Here is an 18,188-nt window from a genome sequence, read left to right on the forward strand (position 1 = left end):
TCAGTGGAGTGGGAATAGTAAATTTGACCCACAGCCACTGTCCACCACCTGCCTTGAGGAATGCCCCCAGTGGAGTGGGTGTTCAAAATATGTCCCACAGCCACTGTCCAGCACCTGCCCTAAGGAAGACCCCCAATGGGGTAGAAATAGTAAATTACCCCTCAGCCACCACCCAGCACCTGCCCGCAGTGGAGTGGGAATAGTACATTTGACCCCCAGCCAGTGACCAGCACATGCCCTGACAGAAGTCCCTGCAAAGTGGGAATTGTAAATTTGACCCAGACCATTTCCTAGCTTCTGCCCTGAGGGATGCCCCCAATGAAGTGGGAATAATAAACAACCCCCAGCCACTGTCCAGCATCTGCCTTGAAGGAAGGACACCTCCAACAGAGTGGGAATAGTACATTTGAACCCCAGCCACTGTCCAGCACCTGCCCTGAGTGTCGCCCCTAGCAGAGAGGGAATAGTAAATTTGACCCCCAGCCAGTTTCCAGCATCTGTACTGAGGGATGCCCCCAGAGGAGTGGGAATAGCAACTTTGATTCCAGCCACTGCCCAGGTCCTGACCTGAGGGATGCCCTGAGCGGAGTGGGAATAGTAAATTTTACTCCAGCCCATGATCAACACCTGCCCAAAGGGATGCCCCAGTGGAGTGGGAATAGAAAATTTGACCCTAGCCAGTGTACAGCACCTGCTCTGATGGCTACCCCTAGTGGAGTGAGAATAGTTAATTTGACTCCAGTCACTGTCCACCACCTGCTCTGAGGGATGCCCCCAGCAGAGTGGGAATAGTAACTTTGACCTCCTCAGCCACTGTCCAGCACCTGCACTGAGAGATGCCCCCAGCAGAGTGGGAATGGTAATTTGATCCCAGCCATTGTCCAGCAAATGCTCTGAGGGGTGCCCCTAGAGGTGTGGGAATAGTAAATATGACGCCCCCAGCCACTGTCCAGTACCTGCGGGATTCCTCCAGTTGAGTGGGAATAGAAATTTAAACCCACCCCCTGTCCAGCATCTGCCTTGAGGGATGCCCCCAGTGCAGTGGGAAGACAAAATTTGTCCCCAGGCCATTTACCAGCACCTGCCCTAAGGAAGACCCCCAGGCAGTGTTCACCACCTGCCCAGAGGAATGCCCCCAGTGGAGTGGGAATAGTAATGTTTACCCTCAGCCAGTGACCAGCATATGCCCTGACAGATTCCCCAGCAGAGTGGGAGTAGAAAATTTGACCTCCCCAGCCACTGCCTAGCACCTGCCTTGAGGGACCCCTCCCCCCGCAGAGTGGGAATAGAAAATTAAACCGCTAGGAACTGTCCAGCACCTGCCGTGAGGCATTCCCCCAAGGGAGTGGGAATAGTCTGTGTGTAGCACCTGTCCTGAAGGATGCCCCCAACAGAGTGGGAATAGTAAATTTAAACCACAGCCACTGTCCAGCACCTGCCCTGAGGGATGCCCCAAGCAAATTAGGAATAATAAATTACCCCCAGCCACTGTCCAGCATCTGCCTTGAAGGTAGGACAACCCCCACAGAGTGGGAATCGTACATTTGAACCCCAGCCACTGTCCAGCACCTGCCCTGGGAGAAACCCCCAGCAGAGTGGTAATAGTAGTTTTGACCCCCAGCCAGTGTCCAGCATCTGTACTGACAGATGCCCCCAGAGTAGTGGGAATAGTAAATTTGATTCCAGCCACTGTCCAGGTCCTGCCCTGAGGGATGCCCTCACTGGAGTGGGATTAGTAAATTTGAATCCAGCCACTGATCAACACCTGCCCTGAGGGATACCCCCAGCAGAGTGGGAATAGAAAATTTGACCCCCAGCCAGTGTCCAGCACCGGCACTGATGGACGCCTACAGCCGAGTGGGAATAGTAAATTTGACTCCAGCCACTTTCCACCACCGGCTCTAAGGGATGCCCCCAGGGGAGTGGGAAGAGCAAATTTGACCCCCTGCCACTGACCAGCACCTGCTCTGTTGGATGCCCCTATTGGAGTGGGAATTGTAAATTTGATGCCAGTCACTATCCAGCACCTGCCCTGAGGGACTCCACCAGTGGAGTGGGAATAGTAACTTTGATGCCTCCAGCCACTGTCCAGAACCTGCCCTGAGGGATGCCCCCGGTGGAGTGGGAATAGTAAATTTGACCCACAGCCACTGTCCAGTGCCTGCCTTGGGGAATGGCCCCAGTGGAGTGGGAATACAAAATTGGCCCACAGCCACTGTTCAGCACCTGCACTAAGGAAGGCCCCCAGTGGAGAGGAAATAGCAAATTGACCTCCCCGACCACTGTCAAGCACCTGCATTAAGGAACGCCCCAGCGGACTGGGAAGAGCAAATTTGACCCCCAGCCAGTGACCAGCACCTGCACTCTGGGATGCCCCTAGCTGAGAGGGAATTGCACATTTTATTCCAGCCACAATGCAGCACCTTTCCTGAGGGACACCACCAGCGGAGTGGGAATAGTAAATTTGATGCCCACAGTCATTGTCCAGAACCTGCCCTGAGGGATGCCCTCAGTGGAGTGGGAATAGTAAATTTGACCCACAGCCACTGTCCACCACCTGCCTTGAGGAATGCCCCCAGTGGAGTGGGAATACAAAATGTGTCCCACTTCCACTGTCCAGCACCTGCCCTAAGGAAGACCCCCAATGGGGTTGAATTAGGAAATTACCCCTCAGCCTCCATCCAGCACCTGCCCTCAGTGGAGTGGAATAGTACATTTGACCCCCAGCCAGTGACCAGCACATGCCCTGACAGATGCCCCAGTAAAGTGGGAATTGTAAATTTGACCCAGGCCATTTCCCAGCTTCTGCCCTGAGGGATGCCCCCAATGAAGTAGGAATAGTAAATAACCCCCAGCCACTGTCCAGCATCTGCGTTGAAGGAAGGACACCCCCAACAGAGTGGGAATAGTACATTTGAACCCCAGCCACTGTCCAGTACCTGCCCTGAGGGTCACCCCCAGCAGAGAGGGAATAGTAAATTTGACCCCCAGCCAGTTTCCAGCATCTGTACTGAGGGATGCCCCCAGAGGAGTGGGATTAGCAAATTTGATTCTAGCCACTGTCCAGGTCCTGCCCTGAGGGATGCCCTCAGCGGAGTGGGAATAGTAAATTTGACTCCAGCCACTGATCAACACCTGCCCTGAGGGATACCCCCAGTGCAGTGGGAATAGAAAATTTTACCTCAGCCAGTGTCCAGCACCAGCACTGATGGACACCTACAGCGGAGTGGGAATAGTAAGTTTGACTCCTGCCACTGTCCACCACCTGCTCTGTGGGATGCCTGCAGTGCAGTGGGAATTACAAATTTGACCTCCCCGGCTACTGTCCAGCACCTGCATTCAGGGATGCCCCCAGCGGTGTGGGAAGAGCAAGTTTGACCGCTAGCCACTGACCAGCACCTGCTCTGTGGGATGCCCCTATCAGAGTGGGAATCGTACATTTGATTTAAGTAACTATCCAGCACCTTCCCTGAGGGACACCACTAGCAGAGTGGGAATAGTAAATTTTATGCCTCCAGCCACTGTCCAGAACTTGCCCTGAAGGATGTCCCCAGTGGAGTGGTAATAGTAATTTTGACCTACAGCCACTGTCCAGCGTCTGCCTTGGGGAATGCTCCAGTGGAGTGGGAAAACAAAATTGGCCCACTGCCACTGTCCAGCACCTGCACTAAGGAAGACCCCCAGTGGAGTGGAAATAGTAAAATAGCCCTTAGCCACTGTCCAGCACCTGCCCTCAGGGATGCCCCAGTGGAGTACCAGTGACAAGCAAATTGCCCTGACAGACGCCCCTAGCAAACTGGAAATTGTTAATTTGACCCCAGTCGATGCCCAGCATCTGCCCTGAGGGACGCCCCCAATGAAGTGGGAATAGTACTTTACCCCAAGACACTGTCCAGCACCTGCCCTGAGTGTCGCCCCTAGCAGAGAGGGAATAGTAAATTTGACCCCCAGCCAGTTTCCAGCATCTGTACTGAGGGATGCCCCCAGAGGAGTGGGAATAGCAACTTTGATTCCAGCCACTGCCCAGGTCCTGCCCTGAGGGATGCCCTCAGCGGAGTGGGAATAGTAAATTTCACTCCAGCCCATGATCAACACCTGCCCAAAGGGATGCCCCAGTGGAGTGGGAATAGAAAATTTGACCCCAGCCAGTGTCCAGCACCTGCTCTGATGGCTACCCCCAGTGGAGTGAGAATAGTTAATTTGACTCCAGTCACTGTCCACCACCTGCTCTGAGGGATGCCCCCAGCAGAGTGGGAATAGTAACTTTGACCTCCTCAGCCACTGTCCAGCACCTGCACTGAGAGATGCCCCCAGCAGAGTGGGAATGGTAATTTGATCCCAGCCATTGTCCAGCAAATGCTCTGAGGGGTGCCCCTAGAGGTGTGGGAATAGTAAATATGACGCCCCCAGCCACTGTCCAGAACCTGCAGGATTCCTCCAGTGGAGTGGGAATAGAAATTTAAACCCACCCCCTGTCCAGCATCTGCCTTGAGGGATGCCCCCAGTGCAGTGGGAAGACAAAATTTGTCCCCAGGCCATTTACCAGCACCTGCCCTAAGGAAGAACCCCAGGCAGTGTTCACCACCTGCCCAGAGGAATGCCCCCAGTGGAGTGGGAATAGTAATGTTTACCCTCAGCCAGTGACCAGCATATGCCCTGACAGATTCCCCAGCAGAGTGGGAGTAGAAAATTTGACCTCCCCAGCCACTGCCTAGCACCTGCCTTGAGGGACCCCTCCCCCCGCAGAGTGGGAATAGAAAATTATACCGCTAGGAACTGTCCAGCACCTGCCGTGAGGCATTCCCCCAAGGGAGTGGGAATAGTCTGTGTGTAGCACCTGTCCTGAAGGATGCCCCCAACAGAGTGGGAATAGTAAATTTAAACCACAGCCACTGTCCAGCACCTGCCCTGAGGGATGCCCCAAGCAAATTAGGAATAATAAATTACCCCCAGCCACTGTCCAGCATCTGCCTTGAAGGTAGGACAACCCCCACAGAGTGGGAATCGTACATTTGAACCCCAGCCACTGTCCAGCACCTGCCCTGGGAGAAACCCCCAGCAGAGTGGTAATAGTAGTTTTGACCCCCAGCCAGTGTCCAGCATCTGTACTGACAGATGCCCCCAGAGTAGTGGGAATAGTAAATTTGATTCCAGCCACTTTCCAGGTCCTGCCCTGAGGGATGCCCTCACTGGAGTGGGATTAGTACATTTGAATCCAGCCACTGATCAACACCTGCCCTGAGGGATACCCCCAGCAGAGTGGGAATAGAAAATTTGACCCCCAGCCAGTGTCCAGCACCGGCACTGATGGACGCCTACAGCCGAGTGGGAATAGTAAATTTGACTCCAGCCACTTTCCACCACCGGCTCTAAGGGATGCCCCCAGGGGAGTGGGAAGAGCAAATTTGACCCCCTGCCACTGACCAGCACCTGCTCTGTGGGATGCCCCTAGTGGAGTGGGAATTGTAAATTTGATTCCAGTCACTATCCAGCACCTGCCCAGAGGGACACCACCAGTGGAGTGGGAATAGTAACTTTGATGCCTCCAGCCACTGTCCAGAACCTGCCCTGAGGGATGCCCCCGGTGGAGTGGGAATAGTAAATTTGACCCACAGCCACTGTCCAGTGCCTGCCTTGGGGAATGGCCCCAGTGGAGTGGGAATACAAAATTGGCCCACAGCCACTGTTCAGCACCTGCACTAAGGAAGGCCCCCAGTGGAGAGGAAATAATAAATTTTCCCTTAGCCACTGTCCAGCACCTGCCCACAGGGATGCCCCCAGTGGAGTAAGAATAGTAAATTTGACCCCCAACCAGTGACCAACACATGCCCTGACAGATACCCCTAGTGAAGTAGGAATTGTTAATTTGACCCCAGTCGCTGCCCAAAATCTGCCCTGAGGGACACCCCCAATGAAGTGGGAATAGTAAATTACTTCCAGCCACTGTCCAGCGCCTGCCCTGAAGGACAGCCAAACAGAGTGGGAATAGAACATTTTAACCCTAGCCACTGTCCAGCACCTGCCCTCGGGGAAGCCCCAGCAGAGTAGGAATAGTACATTTGACCCCCAGCCAGTGTCCAGCATCTGCCCTGAGGGATGCCTCTAACAGAGTGGGAATAGTGAATTTGACTTCAGCCACTGTCCACCACCTGCTCTGAGGGGTGCCTCCAGTGGAGTGGGAATAGCAAATTGACCTCCCCGACCACTGTCAAGCACCTGCATTAAGGAACGCCCCAGCGGACTGGGAAGAGCAAATTTGACCCCCAGCCAGTGACCAGCACCTGCACTCTGGGATGCCCCTAGCTGAGAGGGAATTGCAAATTTTATTCCAGCCACAATGCAGCACCTTTCCTGAGGGACACCACCAGCGGAGTGGGAATAGTAAATTTGATGCCCCCAGCCATTGTCCAGAACCTGCCCTGAGGGATGCCCTCAGTGGAGTGGGAATAGTAAATTCGACCCACAGCCACTGTCCACCACCTGCCTTGAGGAATGCCCCCAGTGGAGTGGGAATACAAAATGTGTCCCACTTCCACTGTCCAGCACCTGCCCTAAGGAAGACCCCCAATGGGGTCGAATTAGGAAATTACCCCTCAGCCTCCATCCAGCACCTGCCCTCAGTGGAGTGGAATAGTACATTTGACCCCCAGCCAGTGACCAGCACATGCCCTGACAGATGCCCCAGTAAAGTGGGAATTGTAAATTTGACCCAGGCCATTTCCCAGCTTCTGCCCTGAGGGATGCCCCCAATGAAGTAGGAATAGTAAATAACCCCCAGCCACTGTCCAGCATCTGCCTTGAAGGAAGGAGACCCCCAACAGAGTGGGAATAGTACATTTGAACCCCAGCCACTGTCCAGTACCTGCCCTGAGGGTCACCCCCAGCAGAGAGGGAATAGTAAATTTGACCCCCAGCCAGTTTCCAGCATCTGTACTGAGGGATGCCCCCAGAGGAGTGGGATTAGCAAATTTGATTCTAGCCACTCGCCAGGTCCTGCCCTGAGGGATGCCCTCAGCGGAGTGGGAATCGTACATTTGATTTAAGTCACTATCCAGCACCTTCCCTGAGGGACACCACTAGCAGAGTGGGAATAGTAAATTTTATGCCTCCAGCCACTGTCCAGAACCTGTCCTGAAGGATGTCCCCAGTGGAGTGGTAATAGTAATTTTGACCTACAGCCACTGTCCAGCGTCTGCCTTGGGGAATGCTCCAGTGGAGTGGGAAAACAAAATTGGCCCACTGCCACTGTCCAGCACCTGCACTAAGGAAGACCCCCAGTGGAGTGGAAATAGTAAAATAGCCCTTAGCCACTGTCCAGCACCTGCCCTCAGGTATGCCCCAGTGGAGTACCAGTGACAAGCAAATTGCCCTGACAGACGCCCCTAGCAAACTGGAAATTGTTAATTTGACCCCAGTCGATGCCCAGCATCTGCCCTGAGGGACGCCCCCAATGAAGTGGGAATAGTACTTTACCCCAAGACACTGTCCAGCACCTGCCCTGAGTGTCGCCCATAACAGAGAGGGAATAGTAAATTTGACCCCCAGCCAGTTTCCAGCATCTGTACTGAGGGATGCCCCCAGAGGAGTGGGAATAGCAACTTTGATTCCAGCCACTGCCCAGGTCCTGCCCTGAGGGATGCCCTCAGCGGAGTGGGAATAGTAAATTTTACTCCAGCCCATGATCAACACCTGCCCAAAGGGATGCCCCAGTGGAGTGGGAATAGAAAATTTGACCCCAGCCAGTGTCCAGCACCTGCTCTGATGGCTACCCCCAGTGGAGTGAGAATAGTTAATTTGACTCCAGTCACTGTCCACCACCTGCTCTGAGGGATGCCCCCAGCAGAGTGGGAATAGTAACTTTGACCTTCTCAGCCACTGTCCAGCACCTGCACTGAGAGATGCCCCCAGCAGAGTGGGAATGGTAATTTGATCCCAGCCATTGTCCAGCAAATGCTCTGAGGGGTGCCCCTAGAGGTGTGGGAATAGTAAATATGACGCCCCCAGCCACTGTCCAGAACCTGCAGGATTCCTCCAGTGGAGTGGGAATAGAAATTTAAACCCACCCCCTGTCCAGCATCTGCCTTGAGGGATGCCCCCAGTGCAGTGGGAAGACAAAATTTGTCCCCAGGCCATTTACCAGCACCTGCCCTAAGGAAGAACCCCAGGCAGTGTTCACCACCTGCCCAGAGGAATGCCCCCAGTGAAGTGGGAATAGTAATGTTTACCCTCAGCCAGTGACCAGCATATGCCCTGACAGATTCCCCAGCAGAGTGGGAGTAGAAAATTTGACCTCCCCAGCCACTGCCTAGCACCTGCCTTGAGGGACCCCTCCCCCCACAGAGTGGGAATAGAAAATTATACCGCTAGGAACTGTCCAGCACCTGCCGTGAGGCATTCCCCCAAGGGAGTGGGAATAGTCTGTGTGTAGCACCTGTCCTGAAGGATGCCCCCAACAGAGTGGGAATAGTAAATTTAAACCACAGCCACTGTCCAGCACCTGCCCTGAGGGATGCCCCAAGCAAATTAGGAATAATAAATTACCCCCAGCCACTGTCCAGCATCTGCCTTGAAGGTAGGACAACCCCCACAGAGTGGGAATCGTACATTTGAACCCCAGCCACTGTCCAGCACCTGCCCTGGGAGAAACCCCCAGCAGAGTGGTAATAGTAGTTTTGACCCCCAGCCAGTGTCCAGCATCTGTACTGACAGATGCCCCCAGAGTAGTGGGAATAGTAAATTTGATTCCAGCCACTGTCCAGGTCCTGCCCTGAGGGATGCCCTCACTGGAGTGGGATTAGTACATTTGAATCCAGCCACTGATCAACACCTGCCCTGAGGGATACCCCCAGCAGAGTGGGAATAGAAAATTTGACCCCCAGCCAGTGTCCAGCACCGGCACTGATGGACGCCTACAGCCGAGTGGGAATAGTAAATTTGACTCCAGCCACTTTCCACCACCGGCTCTAAGGGATGCCCCCAGGGGAGTGGGAAGAGCAAATTTGACCCCCTGCCACTGACCAGCACCTGCTCTGTGGGATGCCCCTAGTGGAGTGGGAATTGTAAATTTGATTCCAGTCACTATCCAGCACCTGCCCAGAGGGACACCACCAGTGGAGTGGGAATAGTAACTTTGATGCCTCCAGCCACTGTCCAGAACCTGCCCTGAGGGATGCCCCCGGTGGAGTGGGAATAGTAAATTTGACCCACAGCCACTGTCCAGTGCCTGCCTTGGGGAATGGCCCCAGTGGAGTGGGAATACAAAATTGGCCCACAGCCACTGTTCAGCACCTGCACTAAGGAAGGCCCCCAGTGGAGAGGAAATAATAAATTTTCCCTTAGCCACTGTCCAGCACCTGCCCACAGGGATGCCCCCAGTGGAGTAAGAATAGTAAATTTGACCCCCAACCAGTGACCAACACATGCCCTGACAGATACCCCTAGTGAAGTAGGAATTGTTAATTTGACCCCAGTCGCTGCCCAGCATCTGCCCTGAGGGACACCCCCAATGAAGTGGGAATAGTAAATTACTTCCAGCCACTGTCCAGCGCCTGCCCTGAAGGACAGCCAAACAGAGTGGGAATAGAACATTTTAACCCTAGCCACTGTCCAGCACCTGCCCTCGGGGACGCCCCAGCAGAGTAGGAATAGTACATTTGACCCCCAGCCAGTGTCCAGCATCTGCCCTGAGGGATGCCTCTAACAGAGTGGGAATAGTGAATTTGACTTCAGCCACTGTCCACCACCTGCTCTGAGGGGTGCCTCCAGTGGAGTGGGAATAGCAAATTGACCTCCCCGACCACTGTCAAGCACCTGCATTAAGGAACGCCCCAGCGGACTGGGAAGAGCAAATTTGACCACCAGCCAGTGACCAGCACCTGCACTCTGGGATGCCCCTAGCTGAGAGGGAATTGCAAATTTTATTCCAGCCACAATGCAGCACCTTTCCTGAGGGACACCACCAGCGGAGTGGGAATAGTAAATTTGATGCCCCCAGCCATTGTCCAGAACCTGCCCTGAGGGATGCCCTCAGTGGAGTGGGAATAGTAAATTCGACCCACAGCCACTGTCCACCACCTGCCTTGAGGAATGCCCCCAGTGGAGTGGGAATACAAAATGTGTCCCACTTCCACTGTCCAGCACCTGCCCTAAGGAAGACCCCCAATGGGGTCGAATTAGGAAATTACCCCTCAGCCTCCATCCAGCACCTGCCCTCAGTGGAGTGGAATAGTACATTTGACCCCCAGCCAGTGACCAGCACATGCCCTGACAGATGCCCCAGTAAAGTGGGAATTGTAAATTTGACCCAGGCCATTTCCCAGCTTCTGCCCTGAGGGATGCCCCCAATGAAGTAGGAATAGTAAATAACCCCCAGCCACTGTCCAGCATCTGCCTTGAAGGAAGGACACCCCCAACAGAGTGGGAATAGTACATTTGAACCCCAGCCACTGTCCAGTACCTGCCCTGAGGGTCACCCCCAGCAGAGAGGGAATAGTAAATTTGACCCCCAGCCAGTTTCCAGGATCTGTACTGAGGGATGCCCCCAGAGGAGTGGGATTAGCAAATTTGATTCTAGCCACTGTCCAGGTCCTGCCCTGATGGATGCCCTCAGCGGAGTGGGAATAGTAAATTTGACTCCAGCCACTGATCAACACCTGCCCTGAGGGATACCCCCAGTGCAGTGGGAAAAGAACATTTTACCCCAGCCAGTGTCCAGCACCAGCACTGATGGACACCTACAGTGGAGTGGGAATAGTAAGTTTGACTCCTGCCACTGTCCACCACCTGCTCTGTGGGATGCCTGCAGTGCAGTGGGAATTACAAATTTGACCTCCCCGGCTACTGTCCAGCACCTGCATTCAGGGATGCCCCCAGCGGTGTGGGAAGAGCAAGTTTGACCGCTAGCCACTGACCAGCACCTGCTCTGTGGGATGTCCCTATCAGAGTGGGAATCGTACATTTGATTTAAGTCACTATCCAGCACCTTCCCTGAGGGACACCACTAGCAGAGTGGGAATAGTAAATTTTATGCCTCCAGCCACTGTCCAGAACCTGTCCTGAAGGATGTCCCCAGTGGAATGGTAATAGTAATTTTGACCTACAGCCACTGTCCAGCGTCTGCCTTGGGGAATGCTCCAGTGGAGTGGGAAAACAAAATTGGCCCACTGCCACTGTCCAGCACCTGCACTAAGGAAGACCCCCAGTGGAGTGGAAATAGTAAAATAGCCCTTAGCCACTGTCCAGCACCTGCCCTCAGGGATGCCCCAGTGGAGTACCAGTGACAAGCAAATTGCCCTGACAGACGCCCCTAGCAAACTGGAAATTGTTAATTTGACCCCAGTCGATGCCCAGCATCTGCCCTGAGGGACGCCCCCAATGAAGTGGGAATAGTACTTTACCCCAAGACACTGACCAGCACCTGCCCTGAGTGTCGCCCCTAGCAGAGAGGGAATAGTAAATTTGACCCCCAGCCAGTTTCCAGCATCTGTACTGAGGGATGCCCCCAGAGGAGTGGGAATAGCAACTTTGATTCCAGCCACTGCCCAGGTCCTGCCCTGAGGGATGCCCTCAGCGGAGTGGGAATAGTAAATTTTACTCCAGCCCATGATCAACACCTGCCCAAAGGGATGCCCCAGTGGAGTGGGAATAGACAATTTGACCCCAGCCAGTGTCCAGCACCTGCTCTGATGGCTTCCCCCAGTGGAGTGAGAATAGTTAATTTGACTCCAGTCACTGTCCACCACCTGCTCTGAGGGATGCCCCCAGCAGAGTGGGAATAGTAACTTTGACCTCCTCAGCCACTGTCCAGCACCTGCACTGAGAGATGCCCCCAGCAGAGTGGGAATGGTAATTTGATCCCAGCCATTGTCCAGCAAATGCTCTGAGGGGTGCCCCTAGAGGTGTGAGAATAGTAAATATGACGCCCCCAGCCACTGTCCAGAACCTGCGGGATTCCTCCAGTGGAGTGGGAATAGAAATTTAAACCCACCCCCTGTCCAGCATCTGCCTTGAGGGATGCCCCCAGTGCAGTGGGAAGACAAAATTTGTCCCCAGGCCATTTACCAGCACCTGCCCTAAGGAAGACCCCCAGGCAATGTTCACCACCTGCCCAGAGGAATGCCCCCAGTGGAGTGGGAATAGTAATGTTTACCCTCAGCCAGTGACCAGCATATGCCCTGACAGATTCCCCAGCAGAGTGGGAGTAGAAAATTTGACCTCCCCAACCACTGCCTAGCACCTGCCTTGAGGGACCCCTCCCCCCACAGAGTGGGAATAGAAAATTATACCGCCAGGAACTGTCCAGCACCTGCCGTGAGGCATTCCCCCAAGGGAGTGGGAATAGTCTGTGTGTCGCACCTGTCCTGAAGGATTCCCCCAACAGAGTGGGAATAGTAAATTTAAACCACAGCCACTGTCCAGCACCTGCCCTGAGGGATGCCCCAAGCAAATTAGGAATAATAAATTACCCCCAGCCAGTGTCCAGCATCTGCCTTGAAGGTAGGACAACCCCCACAGAGTGGGAATCGTACATTTGAACCCCAGCCACTGTCCAGCACCTGCCCTGGGAGAAACCCCCAGCAGAGTGGTAATAGTAGTTTTGACCCCCAGCCAGTGTCCAGCATCTGTACTGACAGATGCCCCCAGAGTAGTGGGAATAGTAAATTTGATTCCAGCCACTGTCCAGGTCCTGCCCTGAGGGATGCCCTCACTGGAGTGGGATTAGTAAATTTGAATCCAGCCACTGATCAACACCTGCCCTGAGGGATACCCCCAGCAAAGTGGGAATAGAAAATTTGACCCCCAGCCAGTGTCCAGCACCGGCACTGATGGACGCCTACAGCCGAGTGGGAATAGTAAATTTGACTCCAGCCACTTTCCACCACCGGCTCTAAGGGATGCCCCCAGGGGAGTGGGAAGAGCAAATTTGACCCCCTGCCACTGACCAGCACCTGCTCTGTGGGATGCCCCTAGTGGAGTGGGAATTGTAAATTTGATTCCAGTCACTATCCAGCACCTGCCCTGAGGGACACCACCAGTGGAGTGGGAATAGTAACTTTGATGCCTCCAGCCACTGTCCAGAACCTGCCCTGAGGGATGCCCCCGGTGGAGTGGGAATAGTAAATTTGACCCACAGCCACTGTCCAGTGCCTGCCTTGGGGAATGGCCCCAGTGGAGTGGGAATACAAAATTGGCCCACAGCCACTGTTCAGCACCTGCACTAAGGAAGGCCCCCAGTGGAGAGGAAATAATAAATTTTCCCTTAGCCACTGTCCAGCACCTGCCCACAGGGATGCCCCCAGTGGAGTAAGAATAGTAAATTTGACCCCCAACCAGTGACCAACACATGCCCTGACAGATACCCCTAGTGAAGTAGGAATTGTTAATTTGACCCCAGTCGCTGCCCAGCATCTGCCCTGAGGGACACCCCCAATGAAGTGGGAATAGTAAATTACTTCCAGCCACTGTCCAGCGCCTGCCCTGAAGGACAGCCAAACAGAGTGGGAATAGAACATTTTAACCCTAGCCACTGTCCAGCACCTGCCCTCGGGGACGCCCCAGCAGAGTAGGAATAGTACATTTGACCCCCAGCCAGTGTCCAGCATCTGCCCTGAGGGATGCCTCTAACAGAGTGGGAATAGTGAATTTGACTTCAGCCACTGTCCACCACCTGCTCTGAGGGGTGCCTCCAGTGGAGTGGGAATAGCAAATTGACCTCCCCGACCACTGTCAAGCACCTGCATTAAGGAACGCCCCAGCGGACTGGGAAGAGCAAATTTGACCCCCAGCCAGTGACCAGCACCTGCCCTGACAGATACCCCTAGTGAAGTAGGAATTGTTAATTTGACCCCAGTCGCTGCCCAGCATCTGCCCTGAGGGACACCCCCAATGAAGTGGGAATAGTAAATTACTTCCAGCCACTGTCCAGCGCCTGCCCTGAAGGACAGCCAAACAGAGTGGGAATAGAACATTTTAACCCTAGCCACTGTCCAGCACCTGCCCTCGGGGACGCCCCAGCAGAGTAGGAATAGTACATTTGACCCCCAGCCAGTGTCCAGCATCTGCCCTGAGGGATGCCTCTAACAGAGTGGGAATAGTGAATTTGACTTCAGCCACTGTCCACCACCTGCTCTGAGGGGTGCCTCCAGTGGAGTGGGAATAGCAAATTGACCTCCCCGACCACTGTCAAGCACCTGCATTAAGGAACGCCCCAGCGGACTGGGAAGAGCAAATTTGACCCCCAGCCAGTGACCAGCACCTGCACTCTGGGATGCCCCTAGCTGAGAGGGAATTGCAAATTTTATTCCAGCCAAAATGCAGCACCTTCCCTGAGGGACACCACCAGCGGAGTGGGAATAGTAAATTTGATGCCCCCAGCCATTGTCCAGAACCTGCCCTGAGGGATGCCCTCAGTGGAGTGGGAATAGTAAATTTGACCCACAGCAACTGTCCACCACCTGCCTTGAGGAATGCCCCCAGTGGAGTGGGAATACAAAATGTGTCCCACTTCCACTGTCCAGCACCTGCCCTAAGGAAGACCCCCAATGGGGTCGAATTAGGAAATTACCCCTCAGCCTCCATCCAGCACCTGCCCTCAGTGGAGTGGAATAGTACATTTGACCCCCAGCCAGTGACCAGCTCATGCCCTGACAGATGCCCCAGTAAAGTGGGAATTGTAAATTTGACCCAGGCCATTTCCCAGCTTCTGCCCTGAGGGATGCCCCCAATGAAGTAGGAATAGTAAGTAACCCCCAGCCACTGTCCAGCATCTGCCTTGAAGGAAGGACACCCCCAACAGAGTGGGAATAGTACATTTAAACCCCAGCCACTGTCCAGTACCTGCCCTGAGGGTCACCCCCAGCAGAGAGGGAATAGTAAATTTGACCCCCAGCCAGTTTCCAGCCTCTGTACTGAGGGATGCCCCCAGAGGAGTGGGATTAGCAAATTTGATTCTAGCCACTGTCCAGGTCCTGCCCTGAGGGATGCCCTCAGCGGAGTGGGAATAGTAAATTTGACTCCAGCCACTGATCAACACCTGCCCTGAGGCATACCCCCAGTGCAGTGGGAATAGAACATTTTACCCCAGCCAGTGTCCAGCACCAGCACTGATGGACACCTACAGTCGAGTGGGAATAGTAAGTTTGACTCCTGCCACTGTCCACCACCTGCTCTGTGGGATGCCTGCAGTGCAGTGGGAATTACAAATTTTACCTCCCCGGCTACTGTCCAGCACCTGCATTCAGGGATGCCCCCAGTGGTGTGGGAAGAGCAAGTTTGACCGCTAGCCACTGACCAGCACCTGCTCTGTGGGATGCCCCTATCAGAGTGGGAATCGTACATTTGATTTAAGTCACTATCCAGCACCTTCCCTGAGGGACACCACTAGCAGAGTGGGAATAGTAAATTTTATGCCTCCAGCCACTGTCCAGAACCTGTCCTGAAGGATGTCCCCAGTGGAGTGGTAATAGTAATTTTGACCTACAGCCACTGTCCAGCGTCTGCCTTGGGGAATGCTCCAGTGGAGTGGGAAAACAAAATTGGCCCACTGCCACTGTCCAGCACCTGCACTAAGGAAGACCCCAGTGAAGTGGAAATAGTAAAATAGCCCTTAGCCACTGTCCAGCACCTGCCCTCAGGGATGCCCCAGTGGAGTACCAGTGACAAGCAAATTGCGCTGACAGACGCCCCTAGCAAACTGGAAATTGTTAATTTGACCCCAGTCGATGCCCAGCATCTGCCCTGAGGGACGCCCCCCATGAAGTGGGAATAGTACTTTACCCCAAGACACTGTCCAGCACCTGCCCTGAGTGTCGCCCCTAGCAGAGAGGGAATAGTAAATTTGACCCCCAGCCAGTTTCCAGCATCTGTACTGAGGGATGCCCCCAGAGGAGTGGGAATAGCAACTTTGATTCCAGCCACTGCCCAGGTCCTGCCCTGAGGGATGCCCTCAGCGGAGTGGGAATAGTAAATTTTACTCCAGCCCATGATCAACACCTGCCCAAAGGGATGCCCCAGTGGAGTGGGAATAGAACATTTGACCCCAGCCAGTGTCCAGCACCTGCTCTGATGGCTACCCCCAGTGGAGTGAGAATAGTTAATTTGACTCCAGTCACTGTCCACCACCTGCTCTGAGGGATGCCCCCAGCAGAGTGGGAATAGTAACTTTGACCTCCTCAGCCACTGTCCAGCACCTGCACTGAGAGATGCCCCCAGCAGAGTTGGAATGGTAATTTGATCCCAGCCATTGTCCAGCACATGCTCTGAGGGGTGCCCCTAGAGGTGTGGGAATAGTAAATATGACGCCCCCAGCCACTGTCCAGAACCTGCGGGATTCCTCCAGTGGAGTGGGAATAGAAATTTAAACCCACCCCCTGTCCAGCATCTGCCTTGAGGGATGCCCCCAGTGCAGTGGGAAGACAAAATTTGTCCCCAGGCCATTTACCAGCACCTGCCCTAAGGAAGACCCCCAGGCAGTGTTCACCACCTGCCCAGAGGAATGCCCCCAGTGGAGTGGGAATAGTAATGTTTGCCCTCAGCCAGTGACCAGCATATGCCCTGACAGATTCCCCAGCAGAGTGGGAGTAGAAAATTTGACCTGCCCAGCCACTGCCTAGCACCTGCCTTGAGGGACCCTCCCCCCGCATAGTGGGAATAGAAAATTATACCGCTAGGAACTGTCCAGCACCTGCCGTGAGGCATTCCCCCAAGGGAGTGGGAATAGTCTGTGTGTAGCACCTGTCCTGAAGGATGCCCCCAACAGAGTGGGAATAGTAAATTTAAACCACAGCCACTGTCCAGCACCTGCCCTGAGGGATGCCCCAAGCAAATTAGGAATAATAAATTACCCCCAGCCACTGTCCAGCATCTGCCTTGAAGGTAGGACAACCCCCACAGAGTGGGAATCGTACATTTGAACCCCAGCCACTGTCCAGCACCTGCCCTGGGAGAAACCCCCAGCAGAGTGGTAATAGTAGTTTTGACCCCCAGCCAGTGTCTAGCATCTGTACTGACAGATGCCCCCAGAGTAGTGGGAATAGTAAATTTGATTCCAGCCACTGTCCAGGTCCTGCCCTGAGGGATGCCCTCACTGGAGTGGGATTAGTACATTTGAATCCAGCCACTGATCAACACCTGCCCTGAGGGATACCCCCAGCAGAGTGGGAATAGAAAATTTGACCCCCAGCCAGTGTCCAGCACCGGCACTGATGGACGCCTACAGCCGAGTGGGAATAGTAAATTTGACTCCAGCCACTTTCCACCACCGGCTCTAAGGGATGCCCCCAGGGGAGTGGGAAGAGCAAATTTGACCCCCTGCCACTGACCAGCACCTGCTCTGTGGGATGCCCCTAGTGGAGTGGGAATTGTAAATTTGATTCCAGTCACTATCTAGCACCTGCCCTGAGGGACACCACCAGTGGAGTGGGAATAGTAACTTTGATGCCTCCAGCCACTGTCCAGAACCTGCCCTGAGGGATGCCCCCGGTGGAGTGGGAATAGTAAATTTGACCCACAGCCACTGTCCAGTGCCTGCCTTTGGGAATGGCCCCAGTGGAGTGGGAATACAAAATTGGCCCACAGCCACTGTTCAGCACCTGCACTAAGGAAGGCCCCCAGTGGAGAGGAAATAATAAATTTTCCCATAGCCACTGTCCAGCACCTGCCCACAGGGATGCCCCCAGTGGAGTAAGAATAGTAAATTTGACCCCCAACCAGTGACCAACACATGCCCTGACCGATACCCCTATTGAAGTAGGAATTGTTAATTTGACCCCAGTCGCTGCCCAGCATCTGCCCTGAGGGACACCCCCAATGAAGTGGGAATAGTAAATTACTTCCAGCCACTGTCCAGCGCCTGCCCTGAAGGACAGCCAAACAGAGTGGGAATAGAACATTTTAACCCTAGCCACTGTCCAGCACCTGCCCTCGGGGACGCCCCAGCAGAGTAGGAATAGTACATTTGACCCCCAGCCAGTGTCCAGCATCTGCCCTGAGGGATGCCTCTAACAGAGTGGGAATAGTGAATTTGACTTCAGCCACTGTCCACCACCTGCTCTGAGGGGTGCCTCCAGTGGAGTGGGAATAGCAAATTGACCTCCCCGACCACTGTCAAGCACCTGCATTAAGGAACGCCCCAGCGGACTGGGAAGAGCAAATTTGACCCCCAGCCAGTGACCAGCACCTGCACTCTGGGA

Source organism: Pleurodeles waltl, chromosome 1_2, assembly GCF_031143425.1.
Source record: "Pleurodeles waltl isolate 20211129_DDA chromosome 1_2, aPleWal1.hap1.20221129, whole genome shotgun sequence".
In the NCBI taxonomy this organism is placed as follows: domain Eukaryota; kingdom Metazoa; phylum Chordata; class Amphibia; order Caudata; family Salamandridae; genus Pleurodeles; species Pleurodeles waltl.